The sequence below is a fragment of the Hydractinia symbiolongicarpus genome, chromosome 5 (assembly GCF_029227915.1).
Source record: "Hydractinia symbiolongicarpus strain clone_291-10 chromosome 5, HSymV2.1, whole genome shotgun sequence".
NCBI classification, from domain to species: domain Eukaryota; kingdom Metazoa; phylum Cnidaria; class Hydrozoa; order Anthoathecata; family Hydractiniidae; genus Hydractinia; species Hydractinia symbiolongicarpus.
Genome location: NC_079879.1, coordinates 31,519,432 through 31,534,146, shown reverse-complemented (window position 1 = coordinate 31,534,146; position 14,715 = coordinate 31,519,432).

Below are 14,715 nucleotides of genomic sequence, written 5' to 3'. Positions count from 1 at the left end.
ATACTTTTGACTATACGGGCCAAGCCCGGGATTTACGGGAAATCGCGGGTTTTCGTTTGCCGGCAATTAAACTTCTTTTATTCAGCGTCTCATCAAAAATGAAAACATTTTTAAAAACTACAAGTCTCATGGGCTTTAGTGGTGAAATAATAATTTAAAAAATTGTTCGGGAAATGAGTTTACACCCTGGGTACTTTCTTTGTATACTTTTGACTATACGGGCCGAGTCCGGGATTTACGGGAAATCGCAAGTTTTCGTTTGCCGGCGATTAAACTTCTTTTATTTAGCGTCTCATCAAAAATGAAAACATTTTTGAAAACTACAAGTCTCATGCGTTTTAGTGGTGGAAAAAATATTTTAAAAAATCGTTCGGGAAATGCGTTTACTCCCTGGGTACTTTCTTTGTAAACATTCAACTATACGGGACAAGCCCGGGATTTAGGGAAATCGTAGTATTTCGTTTGCCGGCGATTAAACCTCTTTCATTGAGCGTCTCATTAAAAATGAAAACATTTTTGGAAACTACAAGTCTCATTCGTTCTAGTGTGCAGAAATAATTTGAAAAATCGTTCGGGAAATTAGTTTAGTCCCTGGGTACTTTCTTTATATACATTCAACTATACGGGCCAAGCCTGGGATTTACGGGAAATCGCGGGTTTTCGTTTGCCGGCGATTAAACCACTTTCACTAAGCGTCTCATCAAAAATGAAGACATTTCTGAAAACTACAAGTCTCATGCGTTTTAGTGGTGAAAAAATAATTTAAAAAATCGTTCTGGAAATGAGATTACTCACAGGGTACTTTCTTTGTATACATTTAACTATACGGGCCAAGCCCGGGATTTACGGGAAATCGTGGTATTTCGTTTGCCGGCGATTAAACATCTTTCATAAGGCGGCTCATTAAAAATGAAAACATTTTTGGAAACTACAAGTCTCATTCGTTCTAATGTGCAGAAATAATTTGAAAAATCGTTCGGGAAATCAGTTTACTCCCTGGGTACTTTCTTTATATACATTCAACTATACGGGCCAAGCTCGGGATTTACGGAAAATCGCGGGTTTTCGTTTGCCGGCGATTAAACTTCTTTTATTTAGCGTCTCATCAAAAATGAAAACATTTTTGAAAACTACAAGTCTCATGGGCTTTAGTGGTGAAATAATAATTTAAAAAATCGTTCGGGAAATGAGTTTACTCCCTGGGTACTTTTTTTGTATACTTTTGACTATACGGGCCGAGTCCGGGATTTACGGGAAATCGCAGTTTTTCGTTTGCCGGCGATTAAACTCCTTTTATTTAGTGTTTCATCAAAAATGAAAACATTTTTGAAAACTAAAAGTCTCATGCGTTTTAGTGGTGAAAAGATAATTTAAAAAATCGTTTTGGAAATGAGTTTACTCACAGGGTACTTTCTTTGTATACATTCGACTATACGGGCCAAGCCCGGGATTACAGGAAATCGCGGGTTTTCGTTTGCCGGCGATTAAACCACTTTCACTAAGCGTCTCATCAAAAATGAAGACATTTCTAAAAACTACAAGTCTCATGCGTTTTAGTGGTGAAAAAATAATTTAAAAAATCTTTCGGGAAATGAGTTTACTCCCTGGGTACTTTCTTTGTATACTTTTGACTATACGGGCCGAGTGCGGAATTTACGGGAAATCGCGGGTTTTCGTTTGCCGGCGATTAAACTCCTTTTGTTCAGCGTCTCATCAAAAATGAAAACATTTTGGAAAACTACAAGTCTCATGCGTTTTAGTGATGAAAAAAAAATTTAAAAAATCGTTCGGGAAATGAGTTTACACCCTGGGTACTTTCTTTGTATACTTTTCACTATATGGGCCAAGTACGGGATTTACGGGAAATCGCGGGTTTTCGTTTGCCGGCGATTAAACTTCTTTTATTCAGCGTCTCATCAAAAATGAAAACATTTTTGAAAACTACAAGTGTTATGCGTTTTAGTGGTGAAAAAATAATTTAAAAATCGTTCTGGAAATGAGATTACTCACAGGGTACTTTCTTTGTATACATTTAACTATACGGGCCAAGCCCGGGATTTACGGGAAATCGCGGGTTTTCGTTTGCCGGCGATTAAACCTCTTTCATTAAGCGTCTCATGAAAAATGAAAACATTGTTGAAAACTACAAGTCTCATGCGTTTTAGTAGTGAAAAGATAATTTAAAAAATCGTTCTGGAAATGGGTTTACTCACAGGGTACTTTCTTTGTAAACATTCGACTATACGGGACAAGCCCGGGATTTAGGGAAATCGTGGTATTTCGTTTGCCGGCGATTAAACCTCTTTCATTAAGCGTCTCATTAAAAATGAAAACATTTTTGGAAACTACAAGTCTCATTCGTTCTAGTGTGCAGAAATAATTTGAAAAATCGTTCGGGAAATCAGTTTACTCCCTGGGTACTTTCTTTATATACATTCAACTATACGGGCCAAGCCCGGGATTTACGGGAAATCGCGGGTTATCGTTTGCCGACGATTAAACTTCTTTTATTTAGCATCTCATCAAAAATGAAAACATTTTTGAAAACTACAAGTCTCATGGGCTTTAGTGGTGAAATAATAATTTAAAAAATCGTTCGGGAAATGAGTTTACTCCCTGGGTACTTTTTTTGTATACTTTTGACTATACGGGCCGAGTCCGGGATTTACGGGAAATCGCAGGTTTTCGTTTGCCGGCGATTAAACTCCTTTTATTCAGCGTTTCATCAAAAATGAAAACATTTTTGAAAACTACAAGTCTCATGCGTTTTAGTGGTGAAAAAATAATTTAAAAAATCTTTTGGGAAATGAGTTCACTCCCTGGGTACTTTCTTTGTATACTTTTGACTATACGGGCCGAGTGCGGAATTTACGGGAAATCGCGGGTTTTCGTTTGCCGGCGATTAAACTCCTTTTATTCAGCGTTTCATCAAAAATGAAAACATTTTTGAAAACTAAAAGTCTCATGCGTTTTAGTGGTGAAAAGATAATTTAAAAAATCGTTTTGGAAATGAGTTTACTCACAGGGTACTTTCTTTGTATACATTCGACTATACGGGCCAAGCCCGGGATTACAGGAAATCGCGGGTTTTCGTTTGCCGGCAATTAAACCACTTTCACTAAGCGTCTCATCAAAAATGAAGACATTTCTGAAAACAACAAGTCTCATGCGTTTTAGTGGTGAAAAAATAATTTAAAAAATCTTTCGGGAAATGAGTTTACTCCCTGGGTACTTTCTTTGTATACTTTTGACTATACGGGCCGAGTGCGGAATTTACGGGAAATCGCGGGTTTTCGTTTGCCGGCGATTAAACTCCTTTTATTCAGCGTCTCATCAAAAATGAAAACATTTTTGAAAACTACAAGTCTCATGCGTTTTAGTGGTGAAAAAATAATTTAAAAAACCGTTCTGGAAATGAGTTTACTCACAGGGTACTTTCTTTGTATACATTCGACTATACGGGCCAAGTCCGGGATTTACGGGAAATCGCGGGTTTTCGTTTGCCGGCGATTAAACTTCTTTTATTAATCGTCTCATCAAAAATGAAAACATTTTGGAAAACTACAAGTCTCATGCGTTTTAGTGGTGAAAAAATAATTTAAAAAATCGTTCGGAAAATGAGTTTACTCCCTGGGTACTTTCTTTGTATACTTTTGACTATACGGGCCAAGCCCGGGATTTACGGGAAATCGCGGGTTTTCGTTTGCCGGCAATTAAACTTCTTTTATTCAGCGTCTCATCAAAAATGAAAACATTTTTAAAAACTACAAGTCTCATGGGCTTTAGTGGTAAAATAATAATTTAAAAAATTGTTCGGGAAATGAGTTTACACCCTGGGTACTTTCTTTGTATACTTTTGACTATACGGGCCGAGTCCGGGATTTACGGGAAATCGCAAGTTTTCGTTTGCCGACGATTAAACTTCTTTTATTTAGCGTCTCATCAAAAATGAAAACATTTTTGAAAACTACCAGTCTCATGCGTTTTAATGGTGGAAAAAATATTTTAAAAAATCGTTCGGGAAATGAGTTTACTCCCTGGGTACTTTCTTTGTAAACATTCGACTATACGGGACAAGCCCGGGATTTAGGGAAATCGTAGTATTTCGTTTGCCGGCGGTTAAACCTCTTTCATTGAGCGTCTCATTAAAAATGAAAACATTTTTGGAAACTACAAGTCTCATTCGTTCTAGTGTGCAGAAATAATTTGAAAAATCGTTCGGGAAATTAGTTTAGTCCCTGGGTACTTTCTTTATATACATTCAACTATACGGGCCAAGCCTGGGATTTACATGAAATCGCGGGTTTTCGTTTGCCGGCGATTAAACCACTTTCACTAAGCGTCTCATTAAAAATGAAGACATTTCTGAAAACTACAAGTCTTATGCGTTTTAGTGGTGAAAAAATAATTTAAAAAATCGTTCCGGAAATGAGATTACTCACAGGGTACTTTCTTTGTATACATTTAACTATACGGTGCAAGCCCGGATTTACGGGAAATCGCGGGTTTTCGTTTGCCGGCGATTAAACTCTTTCATTAAGCGTCTCATCAAAAATGAAAACATTGTTGAAAACTACAAGTCTCATGCGTTTTAGTGGTGAAAAGATAATTTAAAAAATCGTTCTGGAAATGGGTTTACTCACAGGGTACTTTCTTTGTAAACATTCGACTATACGGGACAAGCCCGGGATTTAGGGAAATCGTGGTATTTCGTTTGCCGGCGATTAAACCTCTTTCATAAGGCGTCTCATTAAAAATGAAAACATTTTTGGAAACTACAAGTCTCATTCGTTCTAATGTGCAGAAATAATTTGAAAAATCGTTCGGGAAATCAGTTTACTCCCTGGGTACTTTCTTTATATACATTCAACTATACGGGCCAAGCTCGGGATTTACGGGAAATCGCGGGTTTTCGTTTGCCGGCGATTAAACTTCTTTTATTTAGCGTCTCATCAAAAATGAAAACATTTTTGAAAACTACAAGTCTCATGGGCTTTAGTGGTGAAATAATAATTTAAAAAATCGTTCGGGAAATGAGTTTACTCCCTGGGTACTTTTTTTGTATTCTTTTGACTATACGGGCCGAGTCCGGGATTTACGGGAAATCGCAGGTTTTCGTTTGCCGGCGATTAAACTCCTTTTATTCAGTGTTGCATCAAAAATGAAAACATTTTTGAAAACTAAAAGTCTCATGCGTTTTAGTGGTGAAAAGATAATTTAAAAAATCGTTTTGGAAATGAGTTTACTCACAGAGTACTTTCTTTGTATACATTCGACTATACGGGCCAAGCCCGGGATTACAGGAAATCGCGGGTTTTCGTTTGCCGGCGATTAAACCACTTTCACTAAGCGTCTCATCAAAAATGAAGACATTTCTAAAAACTACAAGTCTCATGCGTTTTAGTGGTGAAAAAATAATTTAAAAAATCTTTCGGGAAATGAGTTTACTCCCTGGGTACTTTCTTTGTATACTTTTGACTATACGGGCCGAGTGCGGAATTTACGGGAAATCGCGGGTTTTCGTTTGCCGGCGATTAAACTCCTTTTATTCAGCGTCTCATCAAAAATGAAAACATTTTGGAAAACTACAAGTCTCATGCGTTTTAGTGATGAAAAAAAAATTTAAAAAATCGTTCGGGAATTGAGTTTACACCCTGGGTACTTTCTTTGTATACATTCGACTATACGGGACAAGACTGTGATTTACGTAAAATCCCGGGTTTTCGTTTGCCGGCGATTAAACCTCTTTCATTAAGCGTCTCATTAAAAATGAAAACATTTTTGAAAACTACAAGTCTCATGCGTTTTAGTGGTGAAAAAATAATTTAAAAAATCGTTCGGGAAATGAGTTTACTCCCTGGGTACTTTCTTTGTATACTTTTGACTATACGGGCCAAGCCCGGGATTTACGGGAAATCGCAGGTTTTCGTTTGCCGGCAATTAAACTTCTTTTATTCAGCGTCTCATCAAAAATGAAAACATTTTTAAAAACTACAAGTCTCATGGGCTTTAGTGGTGAAATAATAATTTAAAAAATCGTTCGGGAAATGAGTTTACACCCTGGGTACTTTCTTTGTATACTTTTGACTATACGGGCCGAGTCCGGGATTTACGGGAAATCGCAGGTTTTCGTTTGCCGACGATTAAACTTCTTTTATTTAGCGTCTCATCAAAAATGAAAACATTTTTGAAAACTACAAGTCTCATGCGTTTTAGTGGTGGAAAAAATATTTTAAAAAATCGTTCGGGAAATGGGTTTACTCCCTGGGTACTTTCTTTGTAAACATTCGACTATACGGGACAAGCCCGGGATTTAGGGAAATCGTAGTATTTCGTTTGCCGGCGATTAAACCTCTTTCATTAAGCGTCTCATTAAAAATGAAAACATTTTTGGAAACTACAAGTCTCATTCGTTCTAGTGTGCAGAAATAATTTGAAAAATCGTTCGGGAAATTAGTTTAGTCCCTGGGTACTTTCTTTATATACATTCAACTATACGGGCCAAGCCTGGGATTTACGGGAAATCGCGGGTTTTCGTTTGCCGGCGATTAAACCACTTTCACTAAGCGTCTCATCAAAAATGAAGACATTTCTGAAAACTACAAGTCTCATGCGTTTTAGTGATGAAAAAATAATTTAAAAAATCTTTCGGGAAATGAGTTTACTCCCTGGGTACTTTCTTTGTATACTTTTGACTATACGGGCCGAGTGCGGAATTTACGGGAAATCGCGGGTTTTCTATTGCCGGCGATTAAACTCCTTTTATTCAGTGTCTCATCAAAAATGAAAACATTTTTGAAAACTACAAGTCTCATGCGTTTTAGTGGTGAAAAAATAATTTAAAAAACCGTTCTGGAAATGAGTTTACTCACAGGGTACTTTCTTTGTATACATTCGACTATACGGGCCAAGCCCGGGATTTACGGGAAATCGCGGGTTTTCGTTTGCCGGCGATTAAACTTCTTTTATTAATCGTCTCATCAAAAATGAAAACATTTTGGAAAAATACAAGTCTCATGCGTTTTAGTGATGAAAAAAAAATTTAAAAAATCGTTCGGGAAATGAGTTTACACCCTGGGTACTTTCTTTGTATACATTCGACTATACGGGACAAGACTGTGATTTACGTGAAATCGCGGGTTTTCGTTTGCCGGCGATTAAACCTCTTTCATTAAGCGTCTCATTAAAAATGAAAACATTTTTGAAAACTACAAGTCTCATGCGTTTTAGTGGTGAAAAAATAATTTAAAAAATCGTTCGGGAAATGAGTTTACTCCCTGGGTACTTTCTTTGTATACTTTTGACTATACGGGCCAAGCCCGGGATTTACGGGAAATCGCGGGTTTTCGTTTGCCGGCAATTAAACTTCTTTTATTCAGCGTCTCATCAAAAATGAAAACATTTTTAAAAACTACAAGTCTCATGGGCTTTAGTGGTGAAATAATAATTTAAAAAATCGTTCGGGAAATGAATTTACACCCTGGGTACTTTCTTTGTATACTTTTGACTATACGGGCCGAGTCCGGGATTTACGGGAAATCGCAGGTTTTCGTTTGCCGACGATTAAACTTCTTTTATTTAGCGTCTCATCAAAAATGAAAACATTTTTGAAAACTACAAGTCTCATGCGTTTTAGTGGTGGAAAAAATATTTTAAAAAATCGTTCGGGAAATGAGTTTACTCCCTGGGTACTTTCTTTGTATACTTTTGACTATAAGGGCCGAGTCCGGGATTTAAAGGAAGTCGCAGGTTTTTGTCTGCCGGCGATTAAACTTCTTTTATTCAGCGTCTCATCAATAATGAAAACATTTTTAAAAACTACAAGTCTCATGGGCTTTAGTGGTGAAATAATAATTTAAAAAATCGTTCGGGAAATGAGTTTACACCCTGGGTACTTTCTTTGTATACTTTTGAATTTACAGGCCGAGTCCGGGATTTACGGGAAAACGCAGCATTTCGTTTGCCGGCGATTAAACTTCTTTTATTCAGCGTCTCATCAAAAATGAAAACAAGTTTGAAGACTACAAGTCTCCTGCGTTTTAGTGGTGAAAAAATAATTTAAAAAATCGTTGGGGAAATGAGTTTACTCCCTGGGTACTTTCTTTGTATACTTTTCACTATATGGGCCAAGTCCGGGATTTACGGGAAATCGCGGGTTTTCGTTTGCCGGCGATTAAACTTCTTTTATTCAGCGTCTCATCAAAAATGAAAACATTTTTGAAAACTACAAGTGTTATGCGTTTTAGTGGTGAAAAAATAATTTAAAAAATCGTTCTGGAAATGAGATTACTCACAGGGTACTTTCTTTGTATATATTTAACTATACGGGCCAAGCCCGGGATTTACGGGAAATCGCGGGTTTTCGTTTGCCGGCGATTAAACCTCTTTCATTAAGCGTCTCATCAAAAATGAAAACATTGTTGAAAACTACAAGTCTCATGCGTTTTAGTGGTGAAAAGATAATTTAAAAAATCGTTCTGGAAATGGGTTTACTTACAGGGTACTTTCTTTGTAAACATTCGACTATACGGGACAAGCCCGGGATTTAGGGAAATCGTGGTATTTCGTTTGCCGGCGATTAAACCTCTTTCATTAAGCGTCTCATTAAAAATGAAAACATTTTTGGAAACTACAAGTCTCATTCGTTCTAGTGTGCAGAAATAATTTGAAAAATCGTTCAGGAAATCAGTTTACTCCCTGGGTACTTTCTTTATATACATTCGACTATACGGGCCAAGCCCGGGATTTACGGGAAATCGCAGGTTTTCCTTTGCCAGCGATTAAACCACTTTCAATAAGCGTCTCATCAAAAATGAAAAGATTTCTGAAAACTACAAGTCTCATGCGTTTTAGTGGTGAAAAAATAATTTAAAAAATCGTTCGGGAAATGATTTTACTCCCTGGGTACTTTCTTTGTATATTTTTGACTATACGGGCCGAGTCTGGGATTTACGGGAAGTCGCGGGTTTTCGTTTGCCGGCGATTAAACTTCTTTTATTTAGCGTCTCATCAAAAATGAAAACATTTTTGAAAACTACAAGTCTCATGCGTTTTAGTGGTGAAAAGATAATTTAAAAAATCGTTTTGGAAATGAGTCTACTCACAGGGTACTTTCTTTGTACACATTCGACTATACGGGCCAAGCACGGGATTTACGGGAAATCGCGGGTTTTCCTTTGTCGGCGATCAAACCACTTTCATTAAGCGTCTCATCAAAAATGAAAACATTTCTGAAAACTACAAGTCTCATGCGTTTTAGTGGTGAAAAAATAATTTAAAAAATCGTTCGGGAAATGAGTTTACTCCCTGGGTACTTTCTTTGTATACTTTTGACTATACGGGCCGAGTCCGGGATTTACGGGAAATCGCGGGTTTTCGTTTGCCGGCGATTAAACCTCTTTCATTAAGCGTCTCATCAAAAATGAAAACATTTTTGAAAACTACAAGTCTCATGCGTTTTAGTGGTGAAAAAATAATTTAAAAAATCGTTCGGAAAATGAGTTTACTCCCTGGGTACTTTCTTTGTATACTTTTGACTATACGGGCCGAGTCCGGGGTTTACGGGAAATCGCGGGTTTTCGTTTGCCGGCGATTAAACCTCTTTCATTAAGCGTCTCATCAAAAATGAAAACATTTTTAAAAACTGCAAGTCTCATGCGTTTTAGTGGTGAAAAAATAATTTAAAAAATCGTTCGGAAAATGAGTTTACTCCCTGGGTACTTTCTTTGTATAATTTTGACTATACGGGCCGAGTCCCGGATTTACGGGAAATTGCGGGTTTTCGTTTGCCGGCGATTAAACTTCTTTTATTCAGCGTCTCATCAAAAATGAAAACATTTTTGAAAACTACAAGTCTCATGCGTTTTAGTGGTGAAAAAATAATATAAAAAATCGTTCGGGAAATGAGTTTACTCCCTGGGTACTTTCTTTGTATACTTTTAACTATATGGGTTTTTATTCTTATTGTTGTTATTATTATGTTATTATAGGGATAAGAACCATTGTATAATGGAACCCGAATAAATGTCAAAAAAAAAAAAAAAAAAAAAAAAAATATGGGCCCAGCCCGGGATTTACGGGAAATGGCGGTTTTCGTTTGCCGGTGATTAAACTTCTTTTATTCAGTGTCCAATCAAAAATGAAAACATTTTTGTAAACTACAAGTCTCATGCGTTTTAGTGGTGAAAAGATAATTTAAAAAATCGTTTTAAAAATGAGTTTACTCACAGGGTACTTTCTTTGTATACATTCGACTATACGGGCCAACCCCGGGATTTACGGGAAATCGCGGGTTTTCGTTTGCCGGCGATTAAACCACTTTCATTAGGCGTCTCATCAAAAATGAAAACATTTCTGAAAACTACAAGTCTTATGCGTTTTAGTGGTGAAAAAATAATTTAAAAAATCGTTCGGGAAATGAGTTTACTCCCTGGGTACTTTCTTTGTATACTTTTGACTATACGGGCCGAGTCCGGGATTTACGGGAAGTCGCGGGTTTTCGTTTGCCGGCGATTTAACTTCTTTTATTCAGCGTCTCATCAAAAATGAAAACATTTTTAAAAACTACAAGTCTCATGGGATTTAGTGGTGAAATAATAATTTAAAAAATCGTTCGGGAAATGGGTTTACACCCCGGGTACTTTCTTTGTATACATTGGACTATAAGGGCCAAGCGCGAGATTTACGGAAAATCGCGGGTTTTCCTTTGCCAGCGATTAAACCACTTTCATTACGCGTCTCATTAAAAATGAAAACAATTCTGAAAACTACAAGTCTCATGCGTTTTAGTGGTGAAAAAATAATTTAAAAAATCGTTCGGGAAATGAGTTTACTCCCTGGGTACTTTCTTTGTGTACTTTTGACTATACGGGCCGAGTCCGGGATTTACGGGAAATCGCGGGTTTCCGTTTGCCGGTGATTAAACTTCTTTTATTCAGCGTCTTATCAAAAAAGAAAACATTTTTAAAAACTACAAGTCTCATGTGCTTTAGTGGTGAAATAATAATTTAAAAAATTGTTTGGGAAATGAGTTTGCTCACAGGGTACTTTCTTTGTATACATTCGACTATACGGGCCAAGCCCGGGATTTACGGGAAATCGCGGGTTTTCCTTTGCCGGCGATTAAACCACTTTCAATAAGCGTCTCATCAAAAATGAAAACAATTCTGAAAACCAGAAGTCTCATGCGTTTTAGTGGTGAAAAAATAATTTAAAAAATCGTTCGGGAAATGAGTTTACTCCCTGGGTACTTTCTTTGTATACTTTTGACTATACGGGCCGAGTCCGGGATTTACGGGAAATCGCGGGTTTTTGTTTGCCGGCGATTAAACTCATTTTATTCAGCGTCTCATCAAAAATGAAAACATTTTTGAAAACTACAAGTCTCATGCGTTTTAGTGGTGAAAAAATAATTTAAAAAATCGTTCGGAAAATGAGTTTTACTCCCTGGCTACTTTCTTTGTATACTTTTGACTATACGGGCCGAGTCCGGGGTTTACGGGAAATCGCGGGTTTTCGTTTGCCGGCGATTAAACCTCTTTCATTAAGCGTCTCATCAAAAATGAAAACATTTTTAAAAACTGCAAGTCTCATGCGTTTTAGTGGTGAAAAAATAATTTAAAAAATCGTTCGGAAAATGAGTTTACTCCCTGGGTACTTTCTTTGTATAATTTTGACTATACGGGCCGAGTCCCGGATTTACGGGAAATTGCGGGTTTTCGTTTGCCGGCGATTAAACTTCTTTTATTCAGCGTCTCATCAAAAATGAAAACATTTTTGAAAACTACAAGTCTCATGCGTTTTAGTGGTGAAAAAATAATATAAAAAATCGTTCGGGAAATGAGTTTACTCCCTGGGTACTTTCTTTGTATACTTTTAACTATATGGGTTTTTATTCTTATTGTTGTTATTATTATGTTATTATAGGGATAAGAACCATTGTATAATGGAACCCGAATAAATGTCAAAAAAAAAAAAAAAAAAAAAAAAAAATATGGGCCCAGCCCGGGATTTACGGGAAATGGCGGTTTTCGTTTGCCGGTGATTAAACTTCTTTTATTCAGTGTCCAATCAAAAATGAAAACATTTTTGTAAACTACAAGTCTCATGCGTTTTAGTGGTGAAAAGATAATTTAAAAAATCGTTTTAAAAATGAGTTTACTCACAGGGTACTTTCTTTGTATACATTCGACTATACGGGCCAACCCCGGGATTTACGGGAAATCGCGGGTTTTCGTTTGCCGGCGATTAAACCACTTTCATTAGGCGTCTCATCAAAAATGAAAACATTTCTGAAAACTACAAGTCTTATGCGTTTTAGTGGTGAAAAAATAATTTAAAAAATCGTTCGGGAAATGAGTTTACTCCCTGGGTACTTTCTTTGTATACTTTTGACTATACGGGCCGAGTCCGGGATTTACGGGAAGTCGCGGGTTTTCGTTTGCCGGCGATTTAACTTCTTTTATTCAGCGTCTCATCAAAAATGAAAACATTTTTAAAAACTACAAGTCTCATGGGATTTAGTGGTGAAATAATAATTTAAAAAATCGTTCGGGAAATGGGTTTACACCCCGGGTACTTTCTTTGTATACATTGGACTATAAGGGCCAAGCGCGAGATTTACGGAAAATCGCGGGTTTTCCTTTGCCAGCGATTAAACCACTTTCATTACGCGTCTCATTAAAAATGAAAACAATTCTGAAAACTACAAGTCTCATGCGTTTTAGTGGTGAAAAAATAATTTAAAAAATCGTTCGGGAAATGAGTTTACTCCCTGGGTACTTTCTTTGTGTACTTTTGACTATACGGGCCGAGTCCAGGATTTACGGGAAATCGCGGGTTTCCGTTTGCCGGCGATTAAACTTCTTTTATTCAGCGTCTCATCAAAAAAGAAAACATTTTTAAAAACTACAAGTCTCATGTGCTTTAGTGGTGAAATAATAATTTAAAAAATTGTTTGGGAAATGAGTTTGCTCACAGGGTACTTTCTTTGTATACATTCGACTATACGGGCCAAGCCCGGGATTTACGGAAATCGCGGGTTTTCCTTTGCCGGCGATTAAACCACTTTCAATAAGCGTCTCATCAAAAATGAAAACAATTCTGAAAACCAGAAGTCTCATGCATTTTAGTGGTGAAAAAATAATTTAAAAAATCGTTCGGGAAATGAGTTTACTCCCTGGGTACTTTCTTTGTATACTTTTGACTATACGGGCCGAGTCCGGGATTTACGGGAAATCGCGGGTTTTTGTTTGCCGGCGATTAAACTCATTTTATTCAGCGTCTCATCAAAAATGAAAACATTTTTGAAAACTACAAGTCTCATGCGTTTTAGTGGTGAAAAAATAATTTAAAAAATCGTTCGGAAAATGAGTTTACTCCCTGGCTACTTTCTTTGTATACTTTTGACTATACGGGCCGAGTCCGGGATTTACGGGAAGTCGCGGGTTTTCGTTTGCCGGCGATTTAACTTCTTTTATTCAGCGTCTCATCAAAAATGAAAACATTTTTAAAAACTACAAGTCTCATGGGATTTAGTGGTGAAATAATAATTTAAAAAATCGTTCGGGAAATGGGTTTACACCCCGGTTACTTTCTTTGTATGCTTTTGACTATTCGGGCCAAGCCCGGGGTTCACGGGAAATGGCGGGTTTTCGTTTGCTGGCGATTAAACTTCTTTTATTCAGCGTCTCATCAAAAATTAAAACATTTTTGAAAACTACAAGTCTTATGCGTTTTAGTGGTGAAAAGATAATTTAAAAAATCGTTTTGGAAATGAGTTTACTCACAGGGTACTTTCTTTGTATACATTGGACTATAAGGGCCAAGCCCGAGATTTACGGAAAATCGCGGGTTTTCCTTTGCCGGCGATTAAACCACTTTCATTACGCGTCTCATCAAAAATGAAAACAATTCTAAAAACTACAAGTCTCATGCGTTTTAGTGGTGAAAAAATAATTTAAAAAATCGTTCGGGAAATGAGTTTACTCCCTGGGTACTTTCTTTGTGTACTTTTGACTATACGGGCCGAGTCCGGGATTTACGGGAAATCGCGGGTTTCCGTTTGCCGGCGATTAAACTTCTTTTATTCAGCGTCTCATCAAAAAAGAAAACATTTTTAAAAACTACAAGTCTCATGTGCTTTAGTGGTGAAATAATAATTTAAAAAATTGTTTGGGAAATCAGTTTGCTCACAGGGTACTATCTTTGTATACATTCGACTATACGGGCCAAGCCCGGGATTTACGGGAAATCGCGGGTTTTCCTTTGCCGGCGATTAAACCACTTTCAATAAGCGTCTCATCAAAAATGAAAACAATTTTGAAAACCAGAAGTCTCATGCGTTTTAGTGGTGAAAAAATAATTTAAAAAATCGTTCGGGAAATGAGTTTACTCCCTGGGTACTTTCTTTGTATACTTTTGACTATACGGGCCGAGTCCGGGATTTACGGGAAATCGCGGGTTTTTGTTTGCCGGCGATTAAACTCATTTTATTCAGCGTCTCATCAAAAATGAAAACATTTTTGAAAACTACAAGTCTCATGCGTTTTAGTGGTGAAAAGATAATTTAAAAATTCGTTCTGGAAATGAGTTTACTCACAGGGTACTTTCTTTGTATACTTTTGACTATACGGGCCAAGCCCGGGATTTACGGGAAATGGCGGGTTTTCGTGTGCTGGTGATTAAACTTCTTTTATTCAGTGTCTAATCAAAAAT